This window comes from Mustela nivalis, assembly GCF_964662115.1.
Source record: "Mustela nivalis genome assembly, chromosome: 4".
Lineage (NCBI taxonomy): Eukaryota > Metazoa > Chordata > Mammalia > Carnivora > Mustelidae > Mustela > Mustela nivalis.
In genome coordinates this window covers 141,400,555-141,426,393 of record NC_139023.1, presented here as the reverse complement: position 1 = coordinate 141,426,393, position 25,839 = coordinate 141,400,555, and the positions used below count along the sequence as shown (strand labels likewise).

Genomic DNA, 25,839 nt, shown 5'->3' with positions numbered 1-25,839 from the left:
CTTTCAAGGCCAAATTTTCAAGGCTCATCATTTTTTCTCTCTACTCAAAAAAGCATATTGGAATTCAAAGAAATGTGACTGGCATGATTACAAAGAAAGCCTCAGTCTATTATAATTACTGGAAATTTAATTAATTTTAAAAGTTTTTGTCTTTTCAGCATTAGGAAAAATGTGCCTTGCAGCTACCTCACTGATATGATAGAACAATGTGAGTGGTCATGAAGCCTGAGGCCACTCATCTCCACCACTAGGACAAAACACAACTCATTGTTTTTTCTGCTTATGGGTTACCTTTTTCTGTGACTTAATTCAGCCACAAGTCCATAAATTCTTTACAGGACATGGTAATATCTAAAATTTATTTGTAGTCCTATACACCAAATGCACAACATTCTGTATGGTCAGTTTTCAAAAAGGTAAAAAACTTTTAATCAAGATCATTTTGCCTTCAAAATTCAGATGATACCTTCACTTCCATTATGGTTACTTATACCAAAATGTCTTTATCTCTGTAAAAGATAAAAGCAAAAATTCTATAACAACTCCCATTTCCACTTGAATGAAGCCTCTATCAAAATATGAAAAATATAGAATATGAACAATTACTAGATACTAATTGATTAAGTTATTTTACTTTTTAGATGAGGTTATGATATTTTGGTTGTTCTTTAAAAAGAGATTCCTTATATTTTATAATAAAACTGAAAAATATTTAATGGAAAGATATCAAGGAATTTGCTTTAAATAGCCCAAGTTGGGACGAGAACTGAGTGGGTGCATGGATGAAATAATACTGGCCATGAATTTATAATTATTGAAGCTGGGTGATGGGTGCTCATGGTTTATTATCCTACTCTCTTTATTTTTGTATATATTTAGATTTTCCATAATAAAATGCTTTTTTATGTTTATTCCAAAATGCATAAACTTTGCCAATGCCAAGAAAAGTTTGAATTAAATAGCTAATCATCAGGAAAAAAGAGCAGACCACAGAGCAAAACATGAATAACAATACTTTTCTATCTGGCAAGATCTAGTTTGAAAAAAAAAAAGAATAGAACTGCAAAATAAGGTTCAAGAAAGCTCAGCTAAGCAAAATGCCCACCAAGTCCTTACATGGTGGCTTTGTTGAAGTTATTGTAAAATCCTAGGCTGGAACCTTCCTCTGGAGAGCAGAGCATCAAAAATCTGTTTATTGTCTGTCTTCCCTGATAGAATATAAGTATTACAAGGTCAATAACTTGTCATACTCACCAGTATCTCTCCAGAAAGAAGCAAAGCACATATAGTAGGTGCTCAATAGATATCCATTAATTATTCCTGTATATAAAATATGTTCTCCCCTGGCTACTACCACAAGACCATAAACTATTAATTATAGATATTAAACCATCAGAATAAATATTCATCTCAGAGATTCAAGCTTTAATTATATCTTTCTGAAAATTATTTATCAGTAACTTACATCTATTTAACATGTTAAGATGAGCTTCTACATATACCATATCATTTTAGCTTCATCTAAAAAGAGATAGATAAAACAGGGATTACTTCCCCCATTTTAGAAAAGAAAAAATTGAGGCTCAGAATATCTGATCTGCTGCGACTCCAATCCTGGCTTTTTACTCATGATCCTTCACTCTTTAAACTGGAGAACCATCTGTATGTTCTTTAAGAATATCTCTAATTAATCAAGCATTTTCATTCATTATTATTAATTCTAGGAGAGAAAACATCCTGAAGTTGAGCTCAGATTCAAAGGATGAGAGGCAGAAAATCAAACCTATTATGGGGGCTTTTAGATATGATATTAGGGAATATCATTTCATATATTAAGAGACATGTAGAGTCCACCATTCACTTTACATATAGAAAGCCAAACACACACACACACACACACACACACACACACACACACACACACACAAATCTTTTCCACTCTAGCAATGAGAACAAAACAGTCTATAAAACAATAATTCTGAGCCACTAGAAGAGCTGAGGTCACAAGGCAACCTAATGAACAGGTTGGCAAGCTCTTCCAAGAAAAGACAGAATACAATTCACCCTGGACAGACCATGAGAAGAAGAGATAACCATCACAGAAGCATGCAAGAAAAAAATAGCTGAAAATTTTTATAAACCTTTAAAGGTCAAATGCACACTCAATTACTAGTACAGAATTCTTAGAAGCCCAAATGGGGCATCTGCATCCACACTTTAACTCTTTTCTAAAAGCTCCCAGTGAGTCTGATGGTAAGGCAAGATATCTGAGAGAGACCTCCTCTGTGGCATAGGTGTGTGGGTCTAGCCTTAGTTTACAGGTGGAGCAGAAGAAACTAGAGAAACTTGTCTCCAAAAGAGATACTGCATGAGGACAGTGTGTGGCTGGCTGCAGCAGGAGGAAAGCCAGGAAAGTCAACTAAGTTTATGAAGTCATTAAAATCCTGATAGCAAAACAAGACAAGGATTTTATAAGAAATAAAAATACACCAATGTCCTTGAGAAATATAGATGCAAAAAACCTTAATAAAATATTAGCAAATCAAATCCATCAATATTTGAAAAGCATAAAATATCATGATCAATTAAGTATAGCCCAAGAATATAAAGTTGGTTTTATATATGAAAATTATTAGTGTAATTCATTCACTACAGTAAAACGCTGAGAGAAAAATCAGTAATCATTAAAGTATACATAAAAAAACATTTTACAAAATTCAACACACATTTATGATTTTTTTAAAAATTTACCACAAATTAAGAAAAAGGGAAATTTCCTAACCCTGATAAAGGGAACCTACAAAGAAATATAGCTAATGTCATACATGATGGTGAGATATTGATGCCATCTGCCTAAGATTTGAAACAAGATAGGATGCCTGTAATCACTGCTTCTATTTAACATTGTGCTAGAGTTTCTAACTAGTGCAATAAAACAAGACAGTGATAAGTCATACAACTTGGAAAGAAAAAAGTAAAGCTATCTTTATTCATAATGACATCACTGTGTATGTATAAAATTCTAGAGAATTGAAAAGAAAACCAGTAGAAGTAGTAAGTGAATTTAGCAATGTTGCAGTGTACAAAATCAATTAAAAATCAGTTGTATTCCATATAGTAGAAAATTACAAATATCAGTTAAGAATAAATTTAACAAATAACATGTAAAACTTTACATAAATATAAAAATTATATTTTACAAATATAAAATATCGCTGAGAGAGTAAAGACTTACGTAAATAAAGAGATGTATTATGCTGATAGATTGAACACTTAGCATTAAGGTTGTTGTTTTATATCCCTCAAGTGATGTATAGCTTCAAAACAAAGCCAATTATAATCACTTTTTCTGGAAATTAACAAGATAACTTTAAAAAAGTTTGTTTGGAAAAGCAAAGGAACAAGAATAGTTAAAACGGTCTTGAAAATAAATAAAATTGAAGGATGTATACCACATATTTTCAAGACTTACTATAAAGCTACAGGAATAAGATTATGTGGTATTGGCAAAAAATATATAAATAGACTAACGAAATAGAGTAGAGACCTAAAATAGACACACAAAAATACAGAGACTTTTGACAAAGTTACTAAAGCAATTCAATGGAAAAAGAAAAATATCTTCAACAAATGGTACTACCTTGAGCCATATACAAAAATTGATTTTAAAATGGATCATAGGTTGAAACATAAAACGTAAAACAACAAAGCCACCAGGAAAAAAGTATAGAAGAGCTCCACAACATTGGAACTAGCAATGATTTTCTTAAAGAAGACACAAAGCACAAGTCAGAAAGAGAAAATGAAAAATTGGGACTTCATAAAAAATAAAACCTACTCATAAGAAAAGGCAAAAAGAAAAAAAAAAAAAAAAAGGCAAGTTACACACTATGAGTAAATATTCACAACACATGACAAGGACCTAATTCCAGAATATATAGACTCTTAAAACTCAGTGACAAAAAAACAAGTCACTGTATTTTAAAAATGGGCAAAAGACACAGACACATTATAAAAGATATACAAATGAAAAATATGTATGTGAGAAAGTGCTTAGCATCCATCATTAGTCATCAGGCAGAGGAATGCATATTGAAACCTCAAAGAGCTACCCCCACTGAAATGGCTTAAATGAAAAAGACTGACAACAAATGTTGGAGAATGAATGGGGGGCAACCAGAACACTAATACACAACTGATGAGAATGTAAAACGGTTATCACCACTTTGTAAAACACATTTTCCTTAAATAGTTAAATAGTTAAACACACATCTATTCTGTAACCCAGCGATTCTGCATCCAGATATTAATCCAAGAAAAATGAAAACATAGGCCCACACAAATGCTTGCACCAAGTGTTATTGGAAGCCTTATTCATAATAGCTAAAAACTGGAAACAATTCAGATGTCCATAAACAGGAGAATGGATAGCTACACTGTGGTATTATCAAACAATAGCAATGAAAAGAATGAATTATTTTCTCTCTCTCTCCTAAACTTATCTAAGAAAAAAAAAAAAAAAAAAAAAGGTGGGAGGTGACACCTAGGTGGCTCAGTCCATTAAGTGCCCATTCTTGATTTCAGCTCAGGTCATGATCTCAGGGTTGTGAAATCCAGCCTAGCTCCATGCCCTGCATGGAGCCTGCTTAAGATTTTCTCTCCCTTCTCCTTCTGCCCCTCCCTCCTCTAAAAAAAAGAATGAACTGATACATGCAACAACATGGATTCATTTCAAAAACAAGCTAAACAAAAAGTGTCAGACAAGAAAACATACACGTTATATGATTCAAATTATATGAAATTCCACAATTGGCAAAAACGAAACTATAACAATAGAGATCAGGTCAGTGCTTACTTTAGAGGCAGAGAGTAGAACAGGGGTAGACTGATTAGGAACAATCTGACAGAAACTCTGTAGAGTGATAGAAAAGCTGTATCTTGATATCTATTCCTTAAAACTTAATGAATGGGATCTATGAGATATGAGCATTTCACTAAATATAAGTTATATTTCAATAAAAAATAAAGATAAATATTCTATGTGCCTTCTATTAGCATCTTCACATAAGCAATTTATATTACTCATGTTATGGTACCAAATCAAATTTAAATTATAACCCTAAAAGGTTAAGAGCTCCTCCCAAATGCTTTGAAAGTATTTTACCTTCAGAATAAATTAGTAACAAAACAAACCATTTCAAAAATCTAAGTGGCTGAATGGTTTTTCTGGGAATAAGTTCTTGTTGTTTTACTAGCAAATGCACCAAATTTTAAATATCATTTTTCAAGTATTACATCGAGGTGGTTTTCTGTTAAGGAAAATTAGCACTCTTGTATATATTTTAAATTGGCATGGAAGACTTTTTTTTTAACTTCAGTATTTCTGCAATATTATACAATTCAAGTTATCAATATTCTATTCTAAAAGTAGTAATCAAAGTTGAGCACTTCACAGTTTATACTTCTACATAGTCTTGTCTGATTCTTGTATTTACCATGATTAGTAGATAAAAGAGTGATTGTCTTCCTCATTATAAATAAGACAAAACATTGGTTTTCTCTTCTTTTACTGTTATTCCTGATCTTGCTTGAAATTCTTATTTGTTTAACTATTTTCCTCTTCTATTCCTTAAATTCTAACCATATTTCCTAACTCTATCATCTCTGTTCTTTTTATCCAAATTTTTTTTTTCATTTTGAGGCCTAATCTTTCAATACAAAGGAAATTTCAATGATGCCAAAAATACATTAAAAGATTTTTAGCAACTAGAAATCTTTGATGTATCCTTCAGAAAATATTTGTTCTCATTTTCATTGATAATTAAAAAGCTAACTCTGACAAAACAACAGAAAAATTTAATAGAAAATTAAAGAGTAATGAGTGAATGAACATAATTTTATTTAACCATTTTACTTATTATTTTTCTCTACTTCAATTTATTAATTCTAATGAAAATTGTTTTTAAAGACCTGTGGTATTAGAATCACACATAATCCTATCTATTTTTAATTATGTATTATTTCAGAAACACTAAAAATTGAAAAATATAAATACCATTTTAAAAATTCATGCTGTACAGATTAATTGTGGAAAACCACTTCCATTCACATACAATTAAAAGAAAATTATTAGGGGACAATTAAGATCATGAAAAACATAAGAATTCTTTTTAAAAGTCTACGTGTTTTCCCATTTTTATAAGTGGGAGATTCGTGTGGGAGATATTCCCACAGAGGAATTTAAGACAAATATTAGAAACCCAGGAAAAGAAGACTTTGTAACATTGAATTATACTCATTTTCATGCATTAGCCTTCCATTTTTTAAGTCAGATAAGCTTACAAAATTTACTTTAGTTCACATGGTCATGAATTATTAAGTCTAATTTTTAAAACTTTTGCCAGAGAAACTACCTCATTGTAAAACAGGAATTGTAAATCTGGTTGGAAAATCAATTAAAAAGATAGTCAAATTAAGGAATAAGATCCTGCTTTTTGTAGTCTAAAAAATGATTTAAAAATCACTATAAATAAATTAACCAGTTTTAAAACCAATTAACCAATATTAAAATTTTGGCTATCAAGGACAAAGTTAAATTCTCAGTGTGTATATTCGAGAAGAAATACTCCAAACAGTAAGGAGAAAGAAAGAAAAAATTAAAAAGCAAGCAAACAAACAAAAACTACCTTCAGGAAATGCTTTCACAGAGGTTTGCTTTGTAGGACTGATGGTACAAGTAATTAATATGATAATTAATAAATGGCATTTTATAGAACTGCTAAACCCCAGTAAACCTTTAAGTCAAACCACCTTGGCTTTTATTTGTTTTTAAGCAACAGAATTATAGTTTGCCGTCATAGTTTCACTACCTCATGTTTAAAAGATTCATATGTATGAAATGCTCAGAAGAAACATCCCTTATATACACTGTATTTCCCAGTGGACATAGCTTAGCACAAACTGATAAAAATGAAGGGTCATAAAATAGAAAATCCATTTTCATACTCATTGGTGTGTAATTGAATAGATTCTTTGAATAGTTGCTATAAATTAATTCCAACTTAAAAGCAATGAAATATTTTACCTTTTGCAAAGCAGTCAGGAATGACAAAACTATTCTTTTCCCCCTTTAGCAAAGAAGGGATATTCTGTGATTTCAACAGTTATTGCCTTCATCTATCTAAACTATAAACCCATCTCACGGACTGCACAGGAAAATTTGGAGCTCCTTCAAAGCTCAATCATCCAAATACAACAGAGATTCTCATTGGTTTAAAGTATATTTTAGAACACTAGGATATTGTTCCAGGATATTAAATTTGAAAAATGACTGACTTTGGTTTCCTTATGAGTTAGGACATAGTAATGAATAGTTCTCCTCAGAGTTAGGATAGAGTCAAAAATATATTTAGGAACACAAATAGGTCTACTGGTCCATAAAATTTGTATCAGCCTTGGCCATATGTATTAGAGAGAAAAACCACATCAGTTATTTTTCTTAATTAGGAGTAATAACTGTGCTACCTACCAGAACTCACACACAATATAGTATCTACCACAGAGAGGTTTATGTTCTAAGACATACATTCAGTAAGAGTAGCCTACAGATCCGTGCTCACTTTTTTTTAAACTTCTCTTTCTTATACTTCCTTTTTTAATCAGAAGTGTTATTTACCACCATTACACTCACTCAAGCAAGCAATACTTAATAAACCTTAGGAATAATAATATAGTGTGGTTTTTTTCAGGGCTAAATACATTGTTACACCTATTATTTCAGTCCAATACATGGTTTTATCGTCTACAATCCCAGCAGGTATTTATTTCATGTTTACTAGGTACAACTAAACACTGAATGCTTACTATGTGCCCTGTACATGTTAAGTGTTGAGAGTACAAGATGAACAAGACATAGGCTTTTAGAAACACAAATTCTAATAGGGAAAACTAAATAAAGACAACTCACTACCACCTTGCAGTAAGTGTTTACTAGATGTACGTTGTGGAGGCTCAGTCAGAGACAAAGCAATTCCACCGGAAGAGCCTAGAGATAACTTCACAGGTGATGATGGGACACTTGCACTCAATACTAAAGATGATGAGTAGCTCTAGCAGGAGGTGGAAGAGTTTCTGTCTCACATAGAAGGACAATAAAAATGACGAGTTAGGGCTCTGAGTCCTACATTCCCAGGGTATTCAAAGGGCATTCAAATCCCAAGATACAGAGTATTTGAGTACAACTGTTTAGCCATACTGGAGGGTATAAGAGATCTTAGCCAAAATCCATAAATTGCCCATAATATCCAGAGAGGTTGAGCAGGCAGGACAAGACTGGTGGTCAGGAGCTCCATAAGAAACAACTGTTGGCAGTGGGGGGCGGGACCTGAGGGGCTCAGTCAGGTGATCTTTGTACTGTTGGCTTCTGCTCAGATCATGATGTCAGGGTCAGAGGATCAAACTCCACATCAGGCTCTGTACTCAGTGCAGAATCTCCTTGAGATTCTCTCTCTCTTTCCCTCTACTTCCCCCTCTGCCCCTCCCCTCAAAACACACCCTCTTTCTCTCTTTCTCTGTCTCTCTCAAATAATTTTACAAAAGAAAGAAAGAAAGCTTACTGATGGTTTAACAATGTGACCTTTTAAACATGAAACAAGATGGGATGGGGAGGGAGACAAAAGAGACTCTTCTTAATCTCACAAAACAAACTGAGGGTTGCCGGAGGTAGGGGGTTAGGAAGTGGGTGGTTGGGTTATGGACATTGGGGAGGGTATATGTTATGGTGAGTGCTGAGAAGTGTGTAAGCCTGCTGATTCACAGACCTGTACCCCTGGAGCTAATAATACATTATATGTTAATTTTTAAAAAGTAATTAAAAAAATATCGTATTCACGTTAATTCCCGGATTTAGCTCATTTAACATTGTTTATGTAAAATGCTACCATTAGAGAAACACCTGGGTGAAGGGTAGGGGAACTATGCATACATTTTCAGCTAATTGTAAGTTTAAATTATTTTAAATAAAAAGTCTTAACATTTAAAAAAAAGTGACCTCTTCCTTGGTGCTATAACTAGAAACTCCAAATAAATCTCTCCAATGGATTATAAACTTTAGACACCTATTTTAAACCCTGGGTTTACTCTGCCTTCCTACATTTATATTTCCTAACATAATTTTACAATAATTGATGAAATGTTCAGGACTTATCCTTCATATTTAATGGCCTCTCTGGTAGTAAAATGTTCTAGATGCACAACTCAGTAACCAGCCAACTCAGTTTGCACAAGAAGGCCTCTAATTTAGCACTGAGAGTCACAAATCCTGGGAAATCCAGAGCAAGCTGAGCCAGTTGATCACTCTAAGACTTCCACTCCCAAGGCTCTAATAGAATAGGTACACAGCACTGCTTTATGTAGTGAATTTTTTCTTTTAAAAATCTACTATTTTAAAATGTACATACATAGAGAAAAGCACAGACATTGTTACATGTACAGTTTTTTACAGTGGACCACTTGGTACCAGAAACAAGATATATGCCACCACCTCAGAACCCTTTCTTCTCAAAGTGTCTTTCCTCCCCCAAGAATTAATTCCTTTCCTGAATTTTATTCTAAATGTTCCTTTGTCTTTTTAAAATAAATTTGCCAATGGTATTAAGCTGTAAAACTTAGCTCTACCTTTTTATTTGAGCTTTATGTACCAAAATGCTTTCCTGTTTTGCTTTTAGTGCTTAGCATATTTAGAAAACTCATCTACTACATGCTACATGTAGACACAGGTTGTCCAATTTCTTGCTGTATACTTTTTCCTTTGGATGTATTTAGCATAACTTATTCATCATTGTATTGGTGGTGACATTTTAATTGTCCCCAGTTTCAGGTTATTATTGAAATGAAAATTACCAGTTTTTTCATTTGTTTGGTGACTCAGTATAGTATTTAAGAAATCCTTTCCTACTCCAACATCCTGGAGTAGATCTCTATACTTCCCGAGAAAAAAACTCACATTTCTTAACTTTTTATTGAAATACAACTCATAAAGAAAACTGAACATGAGAAGTCAGCTTAATAAATTTTTCCCAATGTCCTTATGAGTGATAATGAGATTTCTAGCAAGTCGAAATGCTTCTGATGTTCCTTCCCCTTGGGTCACGTAAGATGATGTGAGATAATTGTTCAATTTTGCCTTTTTCTATGAGGATAATTAATTTTTCTAGTACAATGTATTGGAAAGTCCTTTTATTTCCACTCATATCCACTGCTTCCTCTTTAGTAGGTCAGATACATACGTGAGGTATAGATCCATTGGCAAACTCACTGCCCCAGTCTGGCCTGGTGGTCACTTTCCACAGTCCATGCAAAAGGAAGATCTCACTCCAGGCCTTCTGCCAGCACTGGCACCCTGATGCCCTCTGCTCATCTATCCTCTCCTGATGTGGACACCAGGCCTTCTAGACTTCCCACCCACACAGGAGCATATCCACTGCCCATGTACACCCGTGTGCCTGTGTGCCTGCCCTGCATGAGGCTTACAGTGCCCTGCCCTGTGCCAACCCAGGCTGCTTCTGCTTGACCGTCTCTAACCCAGATACACAGTGAACTTCTCTGCCTTCCAACAAGTGGCAACTACATCTTCTCCAGTGTAGGGTCAGGAGGTGCCTTCAAAGGATTTCCATCCCAAGATGATCTCCCTCAGCCTTAGGATATACTGTACAATCCCCCTACATCTCTTTTATCATTGCTTAATAACTCTTTATATCAAATGTCTCTTGTTTAAATCACTGTGTACTCTATGTCTCCTAAGTGGACCTAGACTAAAGTAAACCCTTTACAATTTTGAAATATAAACTTCTAACATCTTCTGAAATATGAAATTAGAGGTTTTTATTCTTTGAATGCTTGATAGAAATTGCCAGTGAAGCCATCTGCCCTGGCTTTTTCTTTTTGTAGAAAGGTTTTTCACAAAGAATTACTTTTTCAAAAAATATTTTATCTATTTATTTAGAGAGACAGCATGAGGCTGGTCAGGAGCAGAGAGAGAAAATTTCAAGCACACTCTGTGCTGAGTTTGGAGCCCAAGACAGGTGAAGGGGGGGGAGATCGATCTCACAACCTTGAGATCATGACCTGACTGGAAATCAAGAGTTGGATACTCTACCTACTAAGTCACCCAGGCCCCCCTACTTTCTTTAATGATTTTCAAAGTCTAGGTTTTATATGCTTACTGAGTCAGTTAGGGTGGTTTATGTTTTTCCTATATTTTCCCTATTTTTTTTATTATGTCTACATTCTCAATATTCCTGTCATATCATCTTCCCTCTCTTCTTCTGATATCTATATGATATCTATAGCAATATTACTTTTTATTTTTTTTAAGATTTAATTTATTTTAAAGAAAGAGGGCACGAGGGAGGGACAGCAGGAGAGGGAGAAAGAGAATCTCAGGCAGACTCCACACTGAGTTCAGGAGCCCAATGCTGGGCTCAATACCGAGACCCTCAGATCATGACCTAAGCCAAAATCAAGAGTCTGATGCTTAACCAACTGAGCCCCCAGACGTCCTTCACCTTTTATATTCTTATAAATAATATAAGAAAAAGGGTTGAAATATATATATACTATACCAACACAGATCAAAAAAAGCTGACAAACCTTTTACTTCAATTTTCTATGTTCTGTTTTAAGTGTATCTCATTTATAACACAGAGTTGACTTTTTTTCCTATGCTCTAAAATTCTTTGACTTTGGGATGCCTGAGTGACTCAGTCAGTTAAGCATCTACCCTTAGCTCAGGTCATGATCCCAGGGCCCTAGATGGAACCCTACATCAAGCTCCTTGCTCAGCAGAGACTCTGCTTCTCCCTCTACCTCTGTCCCTTCTCCTGCTTGTGGGTGCTCGCTCTCTCTCTTCTCTCTGTCAAAATAAATAAATAAATAAATAAAATCTTTAATAAAATACTTTGACTTTTAGCTGGAGTATCTCTTCTCATTTATTTTCAATGGGCAATATTGTTTTGTCTCCACCTAATTTTTGTTTCCTATTTTGTCACATTCCTTTTTTCCCTCTTCTTCCTTCATTTGTGCTAAGTACTTATCATTACACGATTTTTAACTCTCCACCACTTTGAATATTATACACTTTTGAAAATGATATTCTAGATATTAAAAATGCATACTTAACAAAAGCTTTATCCTTTTCTTAAACAAAATTTGCTAGAATGCTTTAACTTTTATGTTAATTTAAAGATAATAGAATATAATCACTAATATTTTAATTATATTTTCTAGATCTACTATACATTATTATTGCTATTGCACATCATAAGCTTATTTTTCTATAGATATTTATGACTTTTTAAATCTATATTTTCCCAGCACCCAGGTGGCTCAGTCAGTTAAGCATCTGCCTTGGGTTTAGGTCATGATCCCAGGGTCCTGGGATCTAGCCTCATGTCAGTGGCCTTGCTCAGCAGGGAGACTGCTTCTCCTTCTGCCTTTACCCTCCTCCACCTATATTCTCTCTCACTAGCTTGCTCTCTCTCAAATAAATAAAACAAAAATCTTTTAAAAATAAATAAATAAACCTATATTTTTCCCTTGAATTTCAGTTTTCCCTTTTCAGACCATCTTTCTTGTCCTTACACACATCTTTAGTATTTCCTTCAAGAGATTCAGTTGGTCATAAACACTCTGTTTTTGTTTATTTAATTAGATCCTTATTGAACCTCTTTTAAAAAAAAAATATTTTATTCATTTATTTGAGAGAGAGAGTGCACAGAGAGAGCAGGAGAAGCAGACTCTCCACTGAGCAGGGTCCCCGAACCAGGACTCCATCTCAGGACTGCAAGATCATGACACTCGATGCCAGAACCCTAAGATAATGACCTGAGCTGAAGACAGATGCTTAACTCACTGAGTGACCCAGGCACCCCTCCATTTAACCTCTTGAAAGATATTTACTATGCCTATAGACTTTTAGACTCACGGGTATGGCTGTAAGCACACCGAGGTTATTATTCTACTACCTTCAGGTTTTCATTGTCATTGTTGAGTAATCAGTTATCTTACTGCTCTTGCTGTGGAAATAGTTGATTTCTCTCTTTTCCTTTTCTCTTTTTTTCTTTCTGACTGGTTTTTAAAAACAATTTCTTTTTGTTTGGTTTCCTTTATCTTCGGTATGGTTTCAAAGTGCATACTTCCTTTTATCTATCCAATTTAGGACTTATTAAGCTTCTCAAATCTGAGGATTGGTGTCTTCTAACAGTTCTGGAATAATTTCAGCCACTATATCCCTTTATCTGTTGCCTTTGCCATATTCCTAAGCGGTGATATGCACTCCTTCTTGGACCCTGAACACAGGTATATTAGATCTCTTCACAGTATTTTCATGGTATCACTCTTGCCTTCCCTTCTGTATTTTGCTACTTGTCCTTCTGTACTGAATTCTGGGTAATTTCTTCTAACATTTCTGTCAGTTCACTAGCTATCTCTTCTGCTGCATCCAACATGCTATTGCATGCTATGGTTGCATCCAACCAAATATGTTCACTGCCAATACAGTCATTGTGTATCTCTTTTCTAGAATTTCTGATCTTCCTATTCCAAATTTATGTCACTTTTTATAACTTCTTATTCTCTACAAATATCTTCAACTTCTCATTTATTCCTTTTAAAAACACTGGTATAACTGTTTTAATATCTGAATCTGTTAAATCCAAAATATGAATGAGTCTCTTGCTATTGTCCTTTTTCTTCAATTGGTTCTTCTACCTTTTCTACTGTTTTCTTGTGTGATTAGCTATTATTGACTCATTGACTGATTTTTAAGGGCAAGGTCTTTGTTCTTAAAAAAATAATTTAAGTTCCACTTAATCAGTAGGGTTTTGCATTTCCTTCTACCACTAGCCAGTTGGAAATCAACTTAAACTAAGTCATAACTTGAGGATCCCTCACTAAAGTAGACTGTGTGTACATGAGGCATAAATCCATGCAAGACCCTGTGGCCACAAATCAGAAAACTTTCTTTCATATTTTTCTTTTCTGTTTAGCAATGAGGCAACTTTAAAAAAGCCAAAACAAATAAAAACAAAAAAACAGTTCCTGTAATTGATGGAAAAGGAATGGGTTTCTTTCTAATTTGCTCTTACCCTGACTTAATGTGGGGAGGTTTTTGCGTAAAAATCTCCAGCAGAGACAGATTCTAAGCCTTGACATTGTCCTCCTTATTCACATGCTTGCTTTTCCCAACTGTGCAGCAACAACAATGCCTTCATGGCATAAAAAGGTTTGGCATTCCAATATTCTGCTTCCCACTCTAGTTTTAGATGGTCAAAGAAAAACTGGCCTGAAACATTTCCCACTGTCTTTTTTAGTCCTTCAGTGACTTTTTAATATAGTTTTCAAAACAAAATTTAGCTAACATATTTTATTATTTCAAAAGGGGCAATTTATCCAAATAATATTTCTTCCTCCCATTAACTGAAATAAGTGCCTCATCAGAATTGTCAAATTATTAAAATCAAAGTTTAATAGATCACATTTATCCAAAAAGAAGGGCCATTCCAATGTCCACATTTTCTTGCCTACATGGTAACATATTTTACAGTCTTATATACATATTTATCTGCCCATGAGTAGATAACTAAGTAACATTGGACTATATTTACATCTACAATATTAATCACTGGTAGGTCTTCAAACACCTTTTTCTCAATTTAGAAATGATACAAATATAAACATGGTATTAAAATAAGGAAATCAATATATCTCAATGGTTCAATATAACTGTCATAAAATACACAATATTTGTGTTTTTTAAGAATATTTTACATTTGTTTCACAACAACATTGTTTATCTGTTAAAAAATAGTGTTAGAACAATAAGCTAATCTATTATCTACCAAAAGATACTACCCACTATGCTCTACATTGAATTGTGTCCTCCAGAAAGATATGTTGAATTCTAAACCCCTGTATCTCAGAATATGACTGTTTTTTGGAAACAAAGGTCATTGCAGATATAATTAGTTAGACTAAGATGAGGTCATATTGAAGTAGAGTGGGCCCTTAATCCAGTATGACTCATATCCTTAAAAGAAAAGGAGAAACACAGAGACATACAGAAGACATAAATATAAAATCAGAGACAAAGACTGGCAACTATGCTGCCACAGGACAAGTAGCACCTACGGATATCACAAACTGGAGAATAAAAGAAAGGCTTCAGAGGAAGCATGACCCTACCAATACCTTGGTTTCAGATTTCTGGCTTCCAGAACTGTGAGACAATAAATTACTGTTGGTTTAAGTCATTTGGTTGGGGTAACTTGGTACAGCAACACTAACAAACTAATGAACTCTATAAAAATGTCATTGTACATTTAACATTTTATCAGTAACTTTTGAGGAGATTATTAGACTATCATTTAACATAAAAGTACAGTAATAATATATTTTGTGTTAAAGATTAATGTATGGATTATAATTCTCTCAGGGTGGCTTCCTTGCTGGTATTTGCTTGAGTTCCTCAAAATATATCATATCTTCTGGTTTACAAATTGTGGAAAAAAATACAATCTTGGCCCCTTCTACTCTTGGAAATAGTCCAAAGCCAATAATAAAAATTAAACACACAAAAAAAATTCCTTTAATGAAATCAGATGCCATCTAAAACCCAGAAGCACATTATGAGAGAACCTCCAAATACAGATGAAAATTATATGGAAGTGCAAGAAGAGGAAATTAAAGACACCACAGTTGCCAATCTCCGTTAATGCAGAGAATAGTTCTCCAATATAAGTAGCCACATCTTGGGGAGCAAACCTCTTTAGGGGGAAAAATGAAAATAAGGTGTTTATTCTGACAGCAGAAGTGCCCTGAACCATATTTTCAGGACATTAAGACTTTCAAGTCTTAAGAAGATGGAAAGGTGGAACTGAGAGAATGAGGAAATACATAGATGAAGCAGATTTTCAGTACTCAACCTCCAGTTGAAATGGGGGTAAGGAAAGAAATTCAGCAATGTGAGCTGTCCTTCAGGGTACAAATAAAATAGCTGGGGAGAAGCAAAGGCTAAAAGAACTCATGCACAACACAGATCCGTATCATTAAAGGCATTTTCCATTAACCTAGAACACTGCTCTGGCCACTCCTATCTGCAACCTCCTCCGGGAAGAATGCACCCCACTCAAAGTGAGTCATTGTCATCGCCATCATCATCATCATCTATCATCATCATCTGGCATAAAAAATATATATAAATATCATCATCATCATCTAGCTTAAAATATATATAAAAATACTGCAGAAACAAATAAAATGGAAAAGGTATTTTTAAAAATAACACATGAATACCATGAGAAAAGTGTTTCCAGAGGGGAAAAAAAGGTGAATAATATTGCCACAACTACGATAAACATTTTGACCAAACATACTGCCTAAGAAAGGTTTTGGAGGAAAAAAGATAATTACTTCTATTTAAAGAATACTCAAAAAAGAGATATAAAAGCTGAAGAAAGATTTGGAGACACAATAGAGATCATTGCTTGAGTTGATGGAGCCCAAAAAGAAATAAAGGGAAAAAAATTAAATCATTTGGAGAAATGAAGACAGATTATGGAGCACTGAAAATAGAACTGATAAAAGTGAACATGAAATATAAAAAAGAAAGTTTAAAAGGATTATAAGAGAAATGATAGACATGGGAAACAGGCAAAAGAAGAAAGGAAACAAAGTAATAGAATAAAAATATATTAAAAACTTACTGAAGGACATACTTTATATCAGGGAAAAAATTGTCACAGCATAATGCTCACCAAAACATAGCTCAGAAATATTATAAGAATTCAGAAATAAAAAAATCCTTTGAATATCCAGACAAAAAGAACAATATATCTATAAAAAGCAAAGCTGCAAGCTAGAAGCCAGTAGAGAAATGTCTATAAAAAATGAGCATGACATAAGAATTTTATCCTAGCCTAGATGACATGATCAATAAGTAACTAATCAAAATTTTGAGAAGGAAAAGAAGTTAGTTGGTAAATGACCTATGTAGCCGATTTCCACATTTTTATAGTCAAAGGGAATAAGTCTCATTTGGAATTAGTAAATCACTTTGTACAAAAATAGGTATATTTAAAGTATGAATACCATTTTACTTCACCGTGCATACTCTTTTTTTAAGTTTTTATTTATATTCTTATACTGTTAACATACAGTGTAATATTAATTATCAGTGTACAATATAGTAATTCAACACTTCCATACAATACCCAGTGTTCATCATAACAAGTGTCCTCCTTAATCCTCATCATCTATTTAAGCCATCTCCCCACCAAGCTCCACTCTGGTAACCATCAGTTTGTTCTCTATAGTTAAGGGACTGTTTCTATTTTTTGCCCCTCCTTCGCTCTCTCTTTTTATTTTTCTCCTTTGCTCATTTCTTTTGTTTCTTAAATTCCACACATGAGTGAAATCATTATCATGTTTACCTATATACTAAGAAAAAGATATATCTGATAAAATTGGGTGGTGGATAAAGGAGACAAGAAGGAAGAATATATAGATATATACACATTCCATTACTGTTCATGGGAAAGAGTCATAGTTATATATAATGAAAATATCTTTTCTGTGTTTGAAATACTAACTGCTATGGGAATTGACTTCCTGACACAAACAGATAAAAAAGTATACACAAAATTTATTATAAATAGATGGTAATTAGAAGCATGTGATACTCTTCTAAGACTAGACAGATGAGTGGAACAGAATAAAACACAGCAAGAGACCTGTGCATATGTAGACATTTAGATTATGAAAGAGGTGGGCCAGAGGACCACTGAGTAAAGAGAAGCTTTTCAATAAATATGATAAATATGTCTAGGACAACTGAGTGTCACTATGGCAGGGGAGGGTGGGGAGTATGGGGAAGGAATGAAACTGGACCCTTCTCTCACACCTTGCACAAAAATACACTTCAAGAACCTAAATATACACATAACCTAAATATAACCTAAATATAAACATAAAAACTATGATAATTTAGAAGACATTAATGGACATTAATTTAATAAACTTTAGGTAGTAATAGTTTTACACGAAGTTTACAAACAAGTACAAAAGGAAATAGTAGTAAAGGAAACACTGATAAATTCAATTTCTATTTGTCATGGCACCATAAAAGAGAATATGAATATAAACCATGGAGACAGAGAAATTTTTTTCAACACATGCAACTGACAAAGATGCGGTTTATGAAATTAAATGAGAAATTTTTAAAACTCAATAAGAAAAAGGCAGTAACTCAAAAGAAAAATGAAAAAAATAATCAAACAAGATTTTTTTAAAAGGAAATCCAAAGAGCCAAGAAGCATGTGTAAGAGTGTTCAATCTAATCAATAATCAGAGAAATGCAAATTTTTAAAAAAATTTTAAAGATTCATTTATTTATTAGAGAGAGAGAGTGTGTGTGTGCACGCACTCACAGGGAGGGGAGGGGCAAATGGAAAGGAAAGGAGAGAGAGCAGAATCCCTGTTGAGCATGGAGCCTCCACACGGGCTTGATCCCAAGACCCTGAAACCACAACCTGAGCTGAAACTAAGAATCAGACCCTTAACCAAGTTCACCACAGGTACCCCAGTATTTAAAAATTTTTTAAATGTGGGGCAGCTGGGTGGTATAGTCAGTTAGGCATCCAACTCTTCATTTCAGCTCAGGTCATGATCTCAACGTCATGGGATAGAGCCCCCAGTTGGACTCCATGCCCAGCACAGTGTCTGAATGAGATTCTCTACCCCTCTCCTTGCCCCTCCTGCTTGTGCACCTTCTTTCTCTATCTCTGTTTCTCCTTGCAATAAATAAATAAATATTTTTTAAAAAAATGTTTTTAAACACTGAATCCCAACTGATTGGCACAAATTTTACAATTTTAACGATTTCAAATGCTGAAGAGGATGTACAACAATAAGATTGTTCATTCCTGGCAAGTATGAACATGAATTAGTACCAGCCTTGGACTACAGGCATTATAGAGAAGTTTAAGGTATATATAACCCATGAACCAGAAAATCTCTCCTTGGTATATACCCTAGAGAACCCTTTGCAGATGCACAACAGGAGACATACATAATAGTACCGATACAGCCCTAAAGTGAAAACAACTCAAATGTTATTCAGGTAGACTAAATATCAGATGACATAGCGCTAAAATGGTATACTATACATTAGTGAAAATGAACAAGCTGCAGTAGTTTGTAACAGCATGGGAAATTTTTGCAAACAGTGTTGAGCAAAACAGGACATATGAAATATACACAGTACAAATTAATTTATATAAATGTTTTAAATAGACACAAAGAATCATCAGTCTGGGAGGTAAGACTAGAGAGAAAAGCATGAAAATTGTTATCACAAAACCAAAGCTGGTGGTTAACACTGAGGGGTGAGTAAGTGTTCCAATTAGGAAGAGACCAGGTGGGGGTGGGGTAACTAAATCTATAAAATAGAATATTGTCAGCAATATTCTGTTTCACATTTCACGTTTATAACTATATCTATAAAATGTAGATATAATTACAGATATAGATATAATTATATTTCACATTTATAACTGTATCTATAAAATAGAATATTGCTGGCAATATTCTATTTAATGATCTGTGTAGTGCTCACACAGGGTTAACTTTATAATTATCTACCACATCATACGAGATTTTCATTTATTCATTGGTCTCTCTCAGTCTATCATAGTGGTTTTTATTTGCAATATATTGTTATGCTCTCTTGAGTATGGGAACACTTGCTGGGTGAGGGCATGTCCTCAGGTGTGCAGACTGCACTCATTCACCAGATGCTCCCTGACCTACAAACACAAATGGGACAGAGGGTATCTGCAGTCACTAGGCTGGCACATGGGAGTGGTTGGTCAAGACTCCATCCTGGAGGTGAAGGACAGGTAGGGAAACAGGAGGTGGGACCACTTGTGAACTCAGATTTCAAGCTTCTCATGCTTATTCTATTATCCTATCAGACTCACTTACAAAACCACAAATTTAAAGGTAAGTTCTTAAGAAGTTCAAGAGGGCAACCACAGAGCATTAATCCCCAGAGCTGTGGAGTTCTATGTGACAGCAGGGTCACATGCCCATGAAGCCAACCCCTTACTATACATGTATGTTTTTTGCACATCTCTGCATATGTGTTGTATTGTGTATGTGTATGTGTGAATGGAGGAAAGAAGAGATTATGCTTCTATTTGTTACTGCAAGTTCCTGAGCCATGGACGAGGTCTGAGCAGAAGGGAAATGAGAAGATCTGAAGTGATTATGCCATTAACTTTATAAACTATCAAACTGAAGCTTATTTACCAAAATGTTCACACATATGAATGTAGGCTTGCATGTTTAAAGGATGTTTTATAAATTAAATATTAAATATTTATAATTATAAGATCATGGGCAATTAATTCCACAGCATGCTAAGCAATTTAACATAATTGTCCTCAGCTATAATCTTGATGCCAAGAACCTCCTACTCTGATTCTAGTTTCTCTCTTTCCACTCACTTTAACTGAAAAAATGTAATGTTTGGTGAGGCAGTTTATAAGATCTAAAAGAAGTGGATAGATTATGTCATCTAATGTATGACAATTCAGATTTCCAAAGGGAAATGGGATGGAAGGAAACCAAATAGGTGTTCTACCTTTGTTACCCTCATTTAATTCTATCACAATAATACTGAAAGGCACATACAAGTATCTCATTTCTACGAAAAGAACAGTGAGGTTGGAAAGGCTAAATATACTTACCAAGATCATCCATCTAGTAAGTAGATATATATAGTCTGATTAGACTACTAACTTGTGTAACCTAAATTTGCTACCTTTTTTCTTCTTTTTCTTCAAGCATTTTTTGTCCATTTACTATATGCCAAGCATGAGAGACTGACGTCCACTTGAACCCAAAATCCAAGGCTGTGTTCTTAGTGCAGTAATGTGTGGCTATGTGCATTTGAAATGTGGCCAGTGTGAACTGATCTGTGCTGTATTTTAAATCATACACCAGATTTCAAAGATGATAAGAAAATAAAAGGAATATAAAATATACTAATAATCTTTCAAATTGATTACATATAAATGATAAATTTTATATATATCAGGTTAAAGTAAATGTGTTTAAAATTTATTTCATCTGTCTCTTACTGAATGTGGCTACCAGAAAATTCAAATGACAAGTATGTCTCACATTTTATTTCTATTGTACATCATTGGTCTAAAGATGCCCTTTCAATCTTGCTTCAAGATATACAAATAAATTACCTACTTGTGATCATTAAATGTTATATTTCAAGATTATTTTGAATAAGAAATATCTGTAATCCACTATGTAATATATCTTCCTGCCACCATCAATATTTATAGACAATATATTTAATCTCTTAAAATTTCAGAAATTAGCTTAACTGAAATTAACTAAACCCTGTTGGTTTTCCTTTTCCGGATAGAGCACACAATAAACAGAGAGAGATACCTGGATTCAAGACACAAGTATTCTTGTAATGGAATGAAAAGAGCTTTTTCACATTCCTCAAGCATCTCTTAGAGATTTGCTGAACATTTTTAATATCATAGTATGTATTTCTCCCAGCATGAAAATTTTTTATTATTTAGAATTGGGCACATTAAAAATACTTTTTAGATTTTCCTAAAGAAGATGAGGCAAGGTACATTTTCAGGCAGTAAAACACTTCTATTTTTATGAAATGTCTATTAAGGTGAACAGTGGGAAATAATGTAAGAAAGTTATCTTTCCTAATATGTTGTTACATACTGAAACAGCAATACAAGCTAATTTATAATTTATAATTCAACATAAAGGCTAACTCTCTAAAACTGTACATGATGTAGTAACATTATTGATAAACTTGTAAGACTGGTGGAAAATGTACTTCTAAAAATACATACAATAGTGAGAAACACCATATTTAGATTATATGGGAAAAACTCAAAATCACACAAACTCAAAATCACAAAAACTCAAAAATTACACAAATTGACACTACCCTTTAGTTCATAACATTTTATGTACTACAAAATACGCATAAGCCCACCCTATATTGAATCACTCTGTTTTATCATGAAATATAGTCTTAAAATATTAAATGTTAGGGGAACCTGGCTGGCTCACTCAGTGAAACATGAAACTCTTGATCTCGGGGTCATGAGTTCAAGCCCCATGTTGGGTGTGGTGTTTACTTAAAAAGAAAAAAAAGATAATGAAGAAATCATCCCAATTTTGTATGTCATAGATATAATAGATACAAAAATAGTCATAGATACATATAAGACAATATGAACATATTTAAAGCAATACAGTAAAATAGTATAAGAACTAGAAATAAGAAACCTGATACTTGTGAGATTTGAGCTCCTTGCAAACTTTTTAATATTTAGTTTCTTCATCTAAACAATGGGAAATATTAGATCAACTATGCCTGAATATCCCATGAGAATCAAGGACACGACATGTAAAAAGAAGCTTATTACCAATAAGGAATGATACAAATTATATTATTATATTAAGAACATGTCCTCTGCCCATTTCTTGATTGGATTATTTGTTTTTTGGGTGTTGAGTTTGCTAAGTTCTTTATAGATTCTGGACACTAGTCCTTTATCTGATATGTCGTTTGCAAATATCTTCTCCCATTCTGTCAGTTGTCTTTTGATTTTGTTAACTGTTTCCTTTGCTGTGCAAAAGCTTTTGATCTTGATGAAATCCCAATAGTTCATTTTTGCCCTTGCTTCCCTTGCCTTTGGCTTTGTTCCTAGGAAGATGTTCTAGTATTTTATTATAAGCACCTATCCTTCAGTTAATGTTTTTAGAAGCCACTGATAGAAAAAATAAAATAAAAATGTTTTAAATATCTTAAGTTTCAGCTTTTTCAAATAATTCTTGGAATCACCTTGGTACAAAATAATAACTGACATTACATCAATAAATGAAAATATGTATGAGAAGGTACTTGATGATCACAGTAGAACTGGGGGAGATAGGTGACCACAGAATCAAAAAGGCAAGAAACAATAGTCTAAATATACACAAGGCAAGCATCATCTCCCTCCCTCTATACCTCTATACCTATTATAATATAGTGGATTCATGAAAAAAACAAACAAACAAACAATCTATTTAGAACATTTAGAACTTATTAACTTAGGGCAAGAACAAGCACCTTATGAAAGACAGCAAAAACGGAACCAAGAAGAAAGTCATTGATCCATTTTCTAAGAAATATTGTATGATAGAAAAACACCAGCTATGGTCAGTATAAGAAATATTGGAAAAACACTACTCACAAGAACTCAAGGAACACAAATCCCATCTGATGGCCTCAAGGGTCATGTTTTTGAAGTGACCCTTGATCTGTGGAATAATGAAGCTGCATTTCAAAAATTCAAGCTAATTATTGAAGATGTTCAGGGCAAAAACTACCTGATCGATTTCCATGGCAAGGATCTTACCCATAACAAAATGTGCTCCATGGTCAGAAAATGGCAGACCATGACTGAAGTTCATGTTGATGTCAAGACAATTAATTTTGTTTCATCTATCTCATGTTGGTTTTACCAAAAACAAACTAACTAACTAACAATGAGATTCATTAGACCTCTTACACTCAGCACCAACAGGACCTCCAAATTCAGAAAAAGATGATGAAAATCCATGACCTTAGAGGAGTAGACAAATGACTTGAAAGAAATGGTCAATAAGTTGATTCCAGACAGCATCAGAAAAGACACAGAGAAGACTGTTCAGTCTACTTTTCCACTCCAGGATGTCAGAAAAGTAAAAATGCTCAAGAAGCCCAAGTTTGAATTAGGAAAGCTCATGGAGCCTTACAGTGAAGGCAGTAGTTCTGGAAAAACTACTGGGGATGATAACAGTGCTAAAGTTGAATGAGCTGATAGATATGAGCCACCAGTCCAAGAATCTGTTTAAAATTCAGACATTTAGTGGTGACCAAAAAAATTTTATTTGCGATATTTTTTAAAAAAAGGATTTATTATTTTTAAACATCTATTTTCCACTTCTACAATGAGTTGAAAATACCTCCCTACCCCTCTTCCTTCCTAACTTCAGCTGGCTTCACATAGTGTGAGAAGGCGGGAACAAAGAACATGTCTTTCCCTTCTCTGATAAACTGAGTGCTGTGATCTGAATTGTGTTCCCCCCATATTCATATATTCAAATACCCCCAAGGTGACAGTATTTGGAGATGGTGCCTTTGGCAATTAGGTTTAGATGAGGTCACAAGGGTGGGGCCCTCATGATGAGAATAGTGCCCCCATTAAGTTCAACCAGAGAGATCTCTTTCTGTGTGCTCTCAGAAAAGTCCATATGACAAAACAGACAGAAGGCGGCTGTCTGCAAGCCATCAGAACCTGAACATGCAGACACCTGATCTCAGGCTTTCAGCCTCCAGAACTGTAAGAAAATATTTCTGCTGTTTTAGCCACACAATCTATGGTATTTTGTTACAGTAACCCAAGCAAACTAGTACCTGAATAACCTCTGATGAAGTAGGCAGGTGAAGAAGCTCTGGAGTGTTTGATGCTCTGGCACATGGGTGAGAATTCCCTTCTAATTGTTGAGAGAAAATGAAATTGATGCTTATGTCCAATTAATGAAAGAAAACTATTATATTAGACTTAGCTAGAAAAAAATTTAAGTATTGCCATTAAGTTTTAAAAAGATGCAAAGGAACAAAATTGGAGGAAAATAAATTGGAAGACATGTTAAGCATGTCTCTGAGAAGGTAGTGGCATTAATGGACAAGATTTTTCTTCTTTTTTTTTTTTTTCCAAATTGTTCTTTAATACAGTCCTATGTACTTTTATAATAGAAAAAAAAAAATGTAAACTAACATTTAGCCAGTGATTGCAACACAATGAGAGTCTAATGGCAAGGGTTTTGTTTATTTTAAGCTATCTTTACAGGGGAACAAAAGCTATTTATAAAACATATTTTGAGTTCATAAATGTCTACATTTCTCTTGGCTCTTTTTAAAAGGGAAGTGCTGTTCTCCTAAAACTCATTCCTTGTATTGAGAGAAGATTCTGTCACAGTAACTGAGAATAATAATACCATATGTAAAATATTTAGAAAATGTTCATTGTGGGACATAAGGGTGGCTCAGTCAGTTAAGTGTCTACATTCAGTTCACTTCATGATCACAGAGTCCTTAGATCGAGTCCTACTTTGGGGTCATTGCTTCTCCTCCCTCTGCCACTCCCCTAGCTTATGTCCTTGCTCTCTCTCTCTCTCTCTCTCTGACAAGTAAATAAATAAAATCTTCTAAATAATGTTCACAGTAATGAGTAAATGCTGAAGGAAAACCAAATAATAAATATTAGGATCTCAAAGAAAATGTTCACTCAGAGCTAACCAACATGAAGAGCGGGAAAATACAATGATGAATAGAAATTCAGGAAATAGAAAAGCTAAGAGTTGTTTCTTAAAAAAAAAAAAAAATAATAATAATAATAATAAATAACATAGACAGACTTTTAGCACAAATGACCCAAGAGAAAAAGGAAGGGAAGGTAGTAGAGAGAGAAAGCCTAAATAATTAATATAGAAAATTAAAAAGGAGACATCAGTATAAATGTTGTTATAGACAACTTTATGACAATACTTTTGACAATTTAGATATATTTCTGTAAACATAACTTACAAAATCTGACAAAAGAGGAAAATAGTTTCATCAGTCTTAATTTTATTAAAGACATTTAATCTGTGATTTTAAAATTCCACATAAAGAAATCTTCAGACCAGGTAGCA

General features: G+C 33.8%; 1 protein-coding gene and 1 pseudogene across 2 annotated transcripts in view; one reads left to right on the top strand and one right to left on the bottom strand.

The window, feature by feature from the left end:
* Positions 1-25,839, bottom strand: part of IQCM (IQ motif containing M) — a 436,096-nt gene that overhangs the window by 279,021 nt on the left and 131,236 nt on the right. The gene's annotated exons all lie outside the window — the stretch shown is intronic.
* LOC309863905 (small ribosomal subunit protein eS1 pseudogene) lies at positions 19,812-24,009 on the top strand (annotated as a pseudogene). The gene is made up of 2 exons: positions 19,812-19,952; positions 23,216-24,009. The product of its transcript is annotated as a small ribosomal subunit protein eS1 pseudogene (transcript).